Source organism: Zophobas morio, unplaced genomic scaffold (genome assembly GCF_036711695.1).
Source record: "Zophobas morio isolate AGI-343-1 ecotype UQ-CSIRO unplaced genomic scaffold, CSIRO_AGI_Zmor_V1 ptg000006l, whole genome shotgun sequence".
NCBI lineage: Eukaryota > Metazoa > Arthropoda > Insecta > Coleoptera > Tenebrionidae > Zophobas > Zophobas morio.
The window spans coordinates 12,244,141-12,257,203 of record NW_026972111.1 but is presented as its reverse complement, the minus strand read 5'-3'; the positions used below and the strand labels follow the sequence as shown (position 1 = coordinate 12,257,203).

General features: G+C 32.6%; 1 long non-coding RNA gene across 1 annotated transcript; it reads left to right on the top strand.

The window, feature by feature from the left end:
* The first annotated feature begins 7,230 nt into the window (after nt 1-7,230).
* On the top strand, nt 7,231-7,604 carry LOC135123115 (uncharacterized). Its single transcript, XR_010279544.1, has 2 exons — nt 7,231-7,305; nt 7,357-7,604. It is a non-coding gene; the product is annotated as an uncharacterized LOC135123115 (long non-coding RNA).
* Nucleotides 7,605-13,063: the final 5,459 nt, after the last annotated feature.

Below are 13,063 nucleotides of genomic sequence, written 5' to 3'. Positions count from 1 at the left end.
ATGTTGAATAAAAAAGACAGACTTTGACCCGGTGGGTACCAAGTAGGTGTAAGCAAATTTAGATAACTATAGACAATTGGATAATTTTAAATGCGTATGTAATACGTTTTAAACTATATTTTTAAAGCATGCACTTTTTAGGCAACCAACAATACACCATCGCTGTTCAAGTGAAATGAGTACAGCATCATTGATCAGTAAGGCTCGGATTGTATGCAAAGTGCATACCTATGTATTTCTTAAAAAGCTGCATATTTTGCATATTTTTTAATCTTACTGCATATTTACCGATTCAGTGCATATCTACCCACATTTTTGTAAAATTTCCAAATTGTATCTTTATTCAGCTAATACCAAGACATTTCGGTAGAATCTTTACCTGAAAAAACAGTAATTAAGACATCCTAAACCGAACTGGAGACATTCCGTTTATTGGTAAGTATATTGAATAGGTCGCGTCCGGCTTAAAATTATTTTATATAATTGTCCCTTATTTAACTCTTCAGGTAGGTAGCATCCTTCTAATTACTTATTTTGTCATTTACCCGTTTCATTCTTAATTTTGTCAGTCGTCCTTCTTTTGGTATTGACAATTGAACTTCGAGTCCAAAATGCCAAAACTTTCTCCAAGTAAGGTGTCCAAATTTTTATCATTGCTATTGTGGTGACCGAATTTTAATCAAATTTTCGCGCTGAAAATAATTAACAGCGGCGCGAAATCACATTTGAATAATTTGAATTTGAAAAAAAAATTCAATAAAAAAAAATCGTTAAACATAGTAACGACGACAACACCCCCGTTTTCCCTAACATGCTCAGCTAATTCTTGCGGAAAAAGTGCTAATTTTCGACCGACGCTACACATGCTGTAAATTAGTTTTATTGTTTGTAAATTCACCGATCAGGTTAGAATTTTACTCGTTAACTGGTTCTAACACAATTTAATAGACAATAAATTTATTTAGACAAACACTTGTTAAGAGATTTCATGAAATTCACTGAGTCACGTCTCGTTTGATTTTGTTTGTCTAATTATGAATAAGGTTTCTGGATCCTAATACTTAAGTGTTACATTATAATACTTTTTAATTCTTCGCACACGATTGCTAATGTTTCATTTACGGCAGTTAAATTAACCTAACTGTGGAAAAAGACCGTAGAAAAGTGCAGCAGAATTCATAATATCGTGAACTAAGGTACGGGGGGATTAAAGATTTCTCACCTTAGGCAGTTATCATCGTTATTATTATCATCACATTACCGAGATAATTTTCTCGCAACGTGGATAATCATATTACTGAGGAGCTTTCCTCGCAACGCCTTATACATTTTGTGTCGTTTATTTATCATGTGTTTAGTTTGGGATAAACAGTCCGCGATATAAACTCTCAAAGCTAATGGTTTTAAGTAACCAGTCACTTGGATCAAGGCATCATTTAACATAATGTAAATCCTTTGTTTGAATCGTTGATAAAGTGTGGCATAATTTAACATAATGTAAACTCTAGTTTGAATCGTTGATAAAACGTGGCATAATTTAACATTAGGTAAATTCTTTGTTCTGGCAGCGACCATGTTGAAAGGGTATTCTCAAACCGAGCACATGATTGATCTGTAAAATTTTATTGAATAAATTAACAAACATTGTGGGACGTGTATTTTATTCCTTTAAGTTAGACCATAGATTAATATAGATGCGACATAGAGGCGGATTTTGCAAAACCACCCTTATTGACATTGGAGTCCTCAACCGCCAAAGGCAAGCGCCAAATTTAAATAGTCGACGCTCATAAAAACCTTGTTTCACTATAATTGTAATTCGTGTGACCTGAATGAAAGTGAAGGAAACAGTAAATAGCTTGTAATATTCTGGTAAATCTAGTGTCAATTTGTCGGAAATAAAACGCGTCGTTATAGTTATTTACGTGGCAAGCTTAGTAAATTAGCCTTTACGGGCGAGCCGGAATGTTTGCAGGGCGAGCGACGTAGGAGCGAGCTCTGTAATCCGGTGAGCCCCAGTAAAGGCTAGTTGCAAGCGAGCCGCGTACAATGTTTTACTTCCTTTTGCTGAAAATCCTGAAAATGAACAACTTTGGCATCTCTAGAAATTTTACTTGAAATTACAGTTAGTGGAGTGCCGTAAGACATAAAAATATGAAAACCTCGGAACCCGGTTCCACTGAATGGATTTTCGTGAAACTTTTCGATTGCATTGTTAAAAGGTTAAATGAAAAAGTTTACCCATCAAAATTTGCCGATCTCCATTACAACAATTTATAACAACAATTAATTGAAGAATGAGAAAAATATGAAGAAAAAAAATTTTGTATTAAAGATTTCAGTTTTATATACAATAAATGATATTTGTATAGTAACTTTAACATTTTAATGTATAATTTTTTAGCTAAAAATAACAAATTTACAAAAAAAATGATAACAAGGCAAGTTGCTCAAAATCGTATACATATCGGACCAAAGATTCAAAAAATAGGTAAAATATACTGCATTAATAGAAAAAGACGACATTTTCAGAAAAAAATAAATGTTTATTATTTCATTTTATAAAAAGTGAAAAATTTTGAGTCAATTATCTACATTATCATTGTCATCCACCTCATTAATTTTGATGATAGGTGATGTATTAGTACAACGGTTGCCATTGCATTTTAAGCAAGCTACAGTGCAATTCAATCCACTCTTCCTGCTCCCACAAGATGCTATACATCCTGTTTTGCATCTGTAAAAAATAATTTTCAGTAAGGTCTGTGGAGCTGATAGCTACGTCATTGTTTCTGGTATCAGTATTTCGCTTTCATATTTCCAACCCGATTCTTCTGGTAATATTTCTCTTCCGAGCCATGTTTAAATTTGCAGGTATACTCTTTTGAAGTGCCCAAAAGCGGCATCTGCAGTAGGTGCCAAAGACGGTAATTTAACGCAACTATTTTTGGCGGTTGCTTTTGCAAAAGAGTTATACCTTAATGTATTTAGATCTTTTATTTTTGAGAGGCAGCGTATAAAGCGAGGGTGCATATAAAACCAGCGTTAAAAATGTCATTGGCGTCTCTGCATTCATTTTCAAAAACTGCTACAGCATTTTGTAAGTCCGGTCGTTTCTCTAAATTTTTTGCAAAGACAATTTTTCCTGTTGCGAAAAAGCGGGCGTCGTGTCACAGCCAGTGAAAGAATCTAAAAAAGGGATATGCTGTTTACACTTTGGTAATACTGTTTCCAAGCTTTTAGATGAGTATACTTTTTGTGGTGTTTTGCCTTTTGCTAGTTTTTGAAAATAAAATTTCTTGATTTGTTGGTGAAAGCGCAATCAGTAAAACTAATACATCCACAGAAACTACAACGTTTTCGGATTGCAAATTAATGACGGTTTCAATTATTAATCGGTCGGCATCAGTTTCCGCTTGGCAAAAAAATATTTTATTTTCCGCAAGTGTGTTTAGTAGCATATTATCTATGAGGCTACTCTTATTTTTGGCGTTCGCTAAAAATGTTTCTTAACCTATTTGAGGCCCCAAGGACAGTTTTGTACTAGTTATCCTATGAAAAATCTAACTTTGAGAGCAAAAAATTTCGAGTTTTTAATAGAAAATGAATGAAAACTCCGAAAAAATTATTATTATTTATTTTAATAATTAAAAAATTGAGATCGGCAAAAATAAATGGGTAAACATTTGACTATTTAGTGTTAAAAACACATTCCAAAAGGTTTTACAAAAATCCATTCAGTGGAACCGGGTTCCGAGGTATAAACCTTACGGCACTCCACTAATAAGTCATAGAAATTGTAGTTATTTTTCATAGTTTGCTCCGGTAACTATGGAAAATTGAATTGTTTGAAAATAACGGGACTGTCAATTTGTAAATTCGATTAATAATTTAAATAGTTTAATTTTGTTTCTGAGCTCTGTTAATTGTGGAATTCGATGAAGATGAAGAGTTTGAAGGTGATTTTAACGTTAGTATTAGCACAGTATTAGTGATATCTGTGGTGGTGATATTAAGAAAAAGGCCGACGCAGCGAACGTGTGTTTGATTCCGGTGCTGTCATGACAACGTTTTACAGGCACGGTGCCTGTAAAGCTGCCACGGTAACGCTTTACAGGCAGGGTGCGTGTAAAGGCTAATTTACCGAGTTAGTTCAGACGACAGTAAACGAGCTTTAACAAGACAAGAGGAAGTAAAAAATATTATGACATTTCTTCTAGTTACTTTTATTCCTAGTTAGAAACAAACACTGCTACCAACATAAATTGAGGAGTCCGCAACCGTCATTTGATTTAAACCAGAGATAATATTTAAATTATGAAGCTTCCCTGTGTTCTCTATTTAGACCATTATTTGTATAGCGTCATAGGATTGATCGCATTTCTGGTACACATATTTTTGACGCATATTTTTTGAACGACGCATTCGTCCGACGCTATTTTGAACCTCCAGATTGCCTGTTATATTTTTTTTTATTTTGTATTTGTTTGGGGAAATGTAAAACGATGGCCCACAATGCAGCTGAATAACTTTACTTTTATAAAATTAACCAACAACTCGAATGGACATAAATTATTACTCTTTGTAATTTTATTAGCGTTGCAATTTTAACCTCATACAATTTTTCTCTATCTCACAATTTTAACTTAAGCAATTTTCTTTGTTGTATAATTTAAATTGAACGTAAACTTTCAACACTTTGCAGTTCCTAATCTGACGTAACTTTTTATCTGCAGTTTTATTTCACAACAGATCTTTTTTATTTTTATAAATCTTTGCTAGTTTTTTCTATGTAAATGTTTTGTTGATGAATGTTTCCATCATACGAATTGCTGATGTCCAATATTAATCTCAGATAAGCAATCTTTGCTGTTTCAAATTTCACAAGATTGTATGGCGAGTTTAAATGTTGTTTACTGCTCTTTTTGAAACTTTAACACTTGTGCAGTTGTCGTTAATATCAGAGTCATAAAAATTAAATATTGAAAATGTAACTGAAGTAAATAACACCGAAATACGTGGCAGAAGCGGAAGGCGCGGTTCCTAGTCGAGCTGACGGGATTTATGGCGCCATCTGCACAAAAGATGCAGGCTCTGTCCGTAATAGAGAAGTACTATGCGGCAGTGCTTGCAATAGATAGAATCACCATCTTGGGTAGGAGAACAGCCACGACCAGAAGTCCCAAACTCCGCTCGTGCTACAACGCCCCCTATGGGTACTTTTGTTATGTTCTAGAATGAAATTGATATAGTCTATCGCCACACTCTTATAACGCTCTGGTGCCGCTGGATACTTTTTTTTGTTAAAAGTTTGAGTTCTTGTTGACTGCCATAATTTAAATTTGCCGACACACGTCCGTAATAACTTGTGTATTCGAATCCAGTTACTTTACTTCAGATTTTGCTTTGTTTTTATTAAATTTGTGATCGATTCAGAACGTTTAATTTGATTTCATTCAAAGTCATTCAAAGTTTGTTTTTCCTTCATTTACTCTGTGTTTTATATTGCGGTACTTTTTCAACCTTGGGGTCCACCATTTGTAATTGAACGCATCCCGCCATTTTTCAAAAACACAATGTAGGGTTCCATTTTGCCAGACGATCACAACCAAAGCCAAATTTTCAATTTTTGAATTATTTCTCGGGCTTTCAATTTTTTTTCACATACATGTCAATTTAAGACGGGATGTTTGGGTTAACACAGCGTATTTCTTCGATATTTTGATGCATACATTTCGAGCTTTAATTATTATCAGCAACTATAGTTTCAGATGGTATTAGCAAATTTTGCTTGTAATTGGTACAACTGTCACCCCCCCCCCCCTTGTTTTGTATGGTTCTTATGATTGACATGGGTGTTGTGATCAAATCTGATTAAAATCGTTAAACATGGGTAACCATGTGCAAGTTTAGTTCTTTTCTGGTAGTTGGTAGCTCTTCTAGGGGAATTTGTGGGTAGTATCTAAGTAGTCTAGTATGTGTACTGTTCTAACTCAGATTATTATGTATAGTTTTCTTAGTCGTTCAATTTGACTTTTTACCCTTATTTTTAACCCCTAGCTTCTAACTCAGATTTTCCTAAAAACATCAATTTTTTGGGAAAATGAGTCGATTTTCAAGTTTCAGTCGTTGAAGTTTGTTGAGTTTGAAAAACATCCCATTGAGGTCTTTTCAAAAACACAAAAAATTGAGTAAATGACTTGTTTTTAGGCTCTTGCTGTCAGCCAGATTTTTATGCTAAAAATAAAGAAAACTACCCTGTTTTTATGATTTTTTTTAAAATGTGAGCCAGACGTAACAACTGAATCTGAAATTTATTTTTAAATAAATTATTAACTTAAATTTTCTAGATGTGTTATTCAGAAAAAAACATGATACAGTTTTAAAATATATAAATCAATAGATACAAAAAACCTTTAGGCCGATTCCAACATAATTATTATTATTAAAGAAATTTATTGCTTTATTTAGTATGCAACCAATAGTACAACTTTTTTTTATTTTTCATGTTGGCAATTCTGTACAGAATCTGTCAAAACTATATCTGTTGTCAATTGTCATTGTAGAGTATTTTCGTTGATTGTCATTTGTCGTCATTCATTAATACACGGTTTCTATAAATAATTATAGGGTCGTAGTAGGTCATGTAGACGTGCCGCCTCTTCGATTTGAACTGTACTAAATACCCAAGCACGCATGACAAAGACCACACGTATGTGTATAATTGGTTGCCTAAATGCTTCATATCTTCTTAAAAAATAAAACTAATTCACTACATTAAAAAGAGCCAAAATTTTTAGCGGTTAAACATCACAGAAAATGTTCACCACTTTTGTTCAAGGCCCACTGTTCATTTTGCAACAGAAACTCCTGACTACAGAGGAAATTTCGTCAAAAATGTTTACGGATTCTGCTCAAGTCGTCTCAAATCATCAACAACTTTCTGAGATACCTACTCAACGTCTTCCCCCAGATTTCTCTTTGTTGACACTGCCAGTTCGAACAAATCTGTTGATTACATCTTTAATGTGAGCCTCCAACGATGTTTCTTGAATTATTAAATTACGGTATTTGGCTAGATATTCTTGCTTACAAGCGGTTACAGCATATAGCCGCTCTTCGTTTACAAAATTTTCGTACGCGACCACCAGGAGTTTTGAAAATGACTGTTTTGTTGTTTTGAGCTTCGATCAACGAGAATTACTGTAATTCACACTCGAAAAACCTTAGAATCATTTATAAAAGCCCTGTATATGTTCATCAGAGTGTTCATTAGTGATTAAAAAAAACGAAAAATCAATCATGGTAAATTATTATTGTTTATTTAAATTAGTCAAATAACATAAATTTTCTCAGGCACACCATATCCCTAAATGTATATCTCAAAAATTGTCCCCGGACGACATAACCTTGCTGCAGATGGTAATTGATCACTTACAAGATTCTCTAAAAATGGACAAAGTAAAACTAGAAGCGGAATTGAATAACACTAAACAATCTCTGGAAATGGATAAAGTAAAACTAGAAATGGAATTCAATAACGTTAAACAATCTCTAGAAATGGACAAAGTAAAACTAGAAATAGAATTGAATAACGCTAAAGACTTCACTTCACTGGTAAGTTAACGTGATTTTTACTGATTAAAAAAAATGTCATTCTTTTCTTTTAGGCCAAAGTAAACTGGAAATTGTTTAAGAATACAAAAGAACTTAATATAAGAAGTTTTATGACTGTTTTTGAGGATAAATATTTAAATATAGATAGATAAAGAAGTGGGCACAAAAAGCAGCGGACCTAGCGAAATATAAAATGAACGAGAAAACATTTGCTGATATTTACATGAGGTTATACAAAAAACTGAGTAACCCAGCCCACCCTTATTTCGACGAAGTACAAGGTTTGTTATTCCCTGAAGAAGAGTTTGAGCCGGAAGAACTAAAACTGTTGGCTTTTTTGTGGCACTTACTCCCGCTTGATTCAGAAAAATTTACTGTAAAAAAAAAGAGATGGTAGTGTGTTGAAATCTCCAAATTGTTATATTGAAAGTATACTAAATTAAAAGTTATATTAAAAAAGTATGTGTAACATTTTCATTGTGTGCTGTTCAAAAAAGTTCAAAATCTTGTGATAACTCTTGAAAGCATAATACTATGAATAAATTAAGTTTGTTTTTGAATGCCCTAATAAATTCTTCTGATAATTTTTGATAACGTGATATTGGGTGCCAATCAACTTTATCTGCAAAATCTTTTATAAGATCTTCAGATAATTTTTGATAACGTGATACTGCGTTCCAATCGAGTGCATTATGAAACTTTCTAATAAACTCTTCAGATAATTTTTGATGGTATGATATATTTTCCCAATCAACTTTTGACCTAAATCTATATTAATAAAAATGAATCGCCGAAATGTATGTACGCCCATAACTTGAGAACGGCCGCACCGAATCGGACGATTCTTTTTTTTGCGTGTTCCTTATCGTCAGGAGAAGGTTTATATGTAAGAATATTCATGAAAAATGAGACCGGTTAAAGATTAAAAAATTTTAAAAATTTTGCACGGGAATCGCCATTTCGAATCAATTTAAATAGTTGGCCATTCCTGACGGATCTGTCGCCTGACTGACGTGTCACACAAAACTATTTCTTCCGTGCGATTGTGAAAAGTATTATTGCATTTCAAGTCGTTGTTTGTTTTTTCGTAACAAAAAACGTCGTTTATTTCAAGAAAAGTGTTGGTTAAAGTGAATTCAGTTACGCATTGCGAAAGTTTCTTATTAATTTTGATCTGCCATTCTATTTACCTATGTTCACTTTGTTGGTTTCGACAAAACCTCAAACTTTACCGTTATTCGAGAATTTGATTTGAAGTTTTCAGTACGGAAGTTGATCAGCGTTGTGCTCATAATCAACATAATCAAACATTGAAGCGAGACATTGGGTGGTATGAATAAAAGTGAGTAGATACTCATATTCGAAGTACAAAGTACCTAGAAAGAGTAATAATCTTATATACCTGAGCATCTACTCTATGTACTGAGTACCTACTTGGAAACATTGTATCTCCCCGGACACAAATTGAACATCTACCTACGCGTTTTGTGAGCATTTAATCTAAAAATGAGCATCGGCGTGGCAAATAACTGAACTGTCTGTAAAGCAGCTTAGAAAACGAGTAGGATCGTTGTAAAAGTGAATTTTGACTAAACATGGATACTTTCATGAACGTGGAGCGTCGTCAAAAGGTGCATTCAGTTTGAAAAACACATTAGCAGCGGGAATATCGAAAACTTTTCAGGTAATTAACTTTTATTTATGCATAAATTGTGCAGTACGTTTTTTCTAACACTGGCCATAGAGATTCCCATCTCAAGGTGTCTACCCCATACTGACTTATATTTTGGTGGCCCGATTTTTGCCTTGATGGTTGAACACTGTCACTGTTTTCCTTTTTTGTTGTATCAAGATGCTACTTGAGCATCAACTGGTACCTATTGAAGTATTAGCATCATCTAGAAAAACTAGAAACATTTGGATTTGATATTCGAGTAGATGCTTCGAATTTCGAGTATGAGCATCTACTCAGTTTTATTTATACCAACCATTGTCAAACAACTGATCGAACGTTTTTTCGATAGAACTTCCTTCACACCAAAAGTATAATGTAACATATTCAGCATTTTCGAGTTGCGTCTTTTCGTCACACAATTTTGTGATGACCAAATCAACATTTACAATCAACACGTATATCACCTTGGATTGGTGCAGTGTAACTAATACTAAAAATAACTGTATTGTATCTCCAAAATTATAGTCCCATCAATTTTTAATGATTAACAATTTACCATGCTTACAATAACTTTAAAACGTCTGCAAGATCTCAAAGTATTCATTTTTGCAACTCTTGAGTTATTCAATAAAATAAATTGATTGATCCATATATTTTTTTAAGTCACAGTAAAAGCAAATCTAAAAAATTGGTCCAAAGAGTTTAGACAGTACTTCCCTCGCTGTCGGAAACGTGACGACTGCATGTCTATTATGTTTTTTTTTCGCAGTGGATTTCAAAGCATTCGGTTTTGTAGTTCCTGAGTAAACCAATAAAATAAATTTACGCATTCATTATTTTTTTGAGTCACTCGGTATATGCAAATTCAAAAAATGTGAATGGAATGATAAATTACAAGTACAGACTCATCATATTTTGTATATTCTAGATAGGATTTATTCGGCAAACTTTTGAGCTGAAAACATTTGCAAGATTTCAAAACATTCGATTCTGTAATTCCTGATTAAAACAATAAAATATATTTACGCATTCATTAATTTTTTTGGGTCACCCTGTATATGCAAATCCAAAAAATATGAATGGAATGATAAATCACAAGGAGAGACTCATCATATTTTGTACATTTTATCATCAAGTTTTTGGAGGGGATAACCAAATATATTTTGACTAAAGATTTATGATGCTCTTTATAGCCTTAAAACATCTGCAACATTCCAAAACATTCAGGTTAGCAGATTCAAAATTAAATTTCAAAATGTTGTTTTATAATTTTGATTTTTTTTCCAAAAATCTGGACGTTTCCGGTAGAAACTCAATTCGGAGTCGTAAAACACTATGTTATTTTATACAATTTAAAACCGATTTACTATGTACAATTTTAAAGTCATCGCATTAGTGGTAGGGATGATTAGACAAATTTTGGTTAGTGTTTTACCATCTACATGATATTCCTAATATAAGTACAAAATTTCACAACAATCGGTCCAGTACTTCGTACTCGGAGATTATCTGTCCAATAAAAATCCGGGATGGCAGATAGACGGATAGACGGACAGACGGACAGACAGATGGAAATGGGAGACCTATTTCTTCGTCTTCTAGGGATCATGAAAGATCGAGAAAAGGTAAAAGTAGAGAGTCGGCCGACGGACACGATTACAATACTTCCTTTGCTTACGCTCGGGAAGTAAAAATATGAACGCAATGATAAATTACAAATATATACTGATGATATTTTGCACATTTTAGATGGGGTTTATTCGGCAAAATTTTGAGATGACGTCATCAAGTTTTTGGGCTTGATAAACAGATATATTTTGAAAAGCTACCATGCTTACAGTAACTTCAAAACGTCTGCAATATTTCAAAATATTCAGTTTTGCAATTCTTGATTCAGTCAATAAAATAAATTGACCCAGTGATTAAATGTTTTGGGACACCCCGTTTAAGCAAAACTAAAAAAATATTAATGCAGTGATAAATCACAAGTAAAAACTCATCATATTTTGCACATATTCAGCAAAATTTTCCGGTGACGCCATTAATTTTTTAGGGAGAATGAACAAATACATTTTAATCAAAAAATTACCATGCTTATGATAACATTAAAGCATCTCCAAGATTTCAGAACATTCGGTTTTGCAGTTCCTGATTAAATCAATAAAATTAATTCACCCATTCATTAATTTTTTTGAGTCACCCTATATAAGCAAATCTAAAAAATATGAATGGAATAATAAATCACAAGTATAGACTCATCCTATTTTGGACATTTTAGATAGGATTCATTTGGCAAATTTTGGGCTGACGTCATCAATTTTTTGGAGAGGATAAGTAAAAATATTTTGAACAAAAATTTATTATGCTTATCATATGTTTAAAACATCTGCAAGTTTTCAAAGCATTCGGTTTTGCAGATTCAAAATTAAATTGTAGGTGAAACGAAGTTCACCGGGTCAGCTAGTTCTTTAATAAAATCTTCAGATAATTCTTTATTAGCAGAAACGTGAAACCAATCATCAATTTCATCTCTATTGTTTCTCATATCGTCTTCTGTCATTAAGTCAAGTTTTCTCCATTCTTTTTCTTTAATAGTTATATAAGAGTTATCATCTGAGTCACTTGAGTCAGAGTTTTCATGATTACAGTTAATTATATCCATAATTTATTAGAAAAAAATCATATGAAAATGTGAAGCATATCTTGAGTGAATCACAGACGATTAATTAGTTTTATTATTTGATCGATAAGACCACATTTAAATCGGAAAACTGTCAAGTCAAATTTATCAGATTTAACTAATGTATTATTCCAGCAAATAATTCTGAAATAAGGCCGTTTTTCTTTGATCTAAACAAATACTCATCAAACTCAATGTACAAGACTTTATCATAAAATATATATGTTTTTCCAGAATAAATTCTAAATATTGCATCAATTCTTTTTCCTTTTGGTACTCCTAAATTTTCAATAGATTGACTAGGTATTATATCCAATTTTAACATTAAAACTTGAGAAATTAATTAAATAATATAAATTTTTAACAACTATTAAACATCACCTGAAGGTCTTACATGCAGCATTGATTAAATACATATGTATTTAATCAATGCTGAGTTAGTTAAGGCTTTTTGAACTTCATTTTCAGAAATTTCTTGTAAACGAAGAATGCTAGAGTCGAGATATGGTTCACACACTTTAATATTATTTAAAGATGTGGTGAAGGAATCGGCAAAATAAGAAGCAAATTCATCAACAATGGATTGTGGATCCGTTAGTGTCTTGTCTTGATATTATATGTCATTAAAGATGGTGGTCGTGTTTTTCAATGAATTTAAGTGAAGCCAAAAGCGTTTGGGATTTGCTTTGATTTCATCATTTATATTAGAAATGTAAATCTCGTAGCAAGTTTTAATATCTTTTTTAATTCTGGATCTTACAATTTTAAAAGTATGATAATCTTCTTGTGCTCTTGATTTTTTAAACTTCAACCATGCCCCATATTTTTGTTTTATAAGTTTAATTATATTTTTATTAAACCAAGATGAAAATGATCCAAGAGGGGGTGATTTTTTGGGAACATATTGCTCAAAATTATAATTTAATTTGGCATAAAATGCAGAAACTAATTCATCCACATTTTGAATTTCATTAAGGAAATCCCAAGTGACACCCCGGCTATTGCTGAATACAGGTCCTGGAAGTTAGCTTTCTTGAAATTATATTCTGATGAATTAGAAATTGGAAATTTGTTATAAAGATGTACTCATC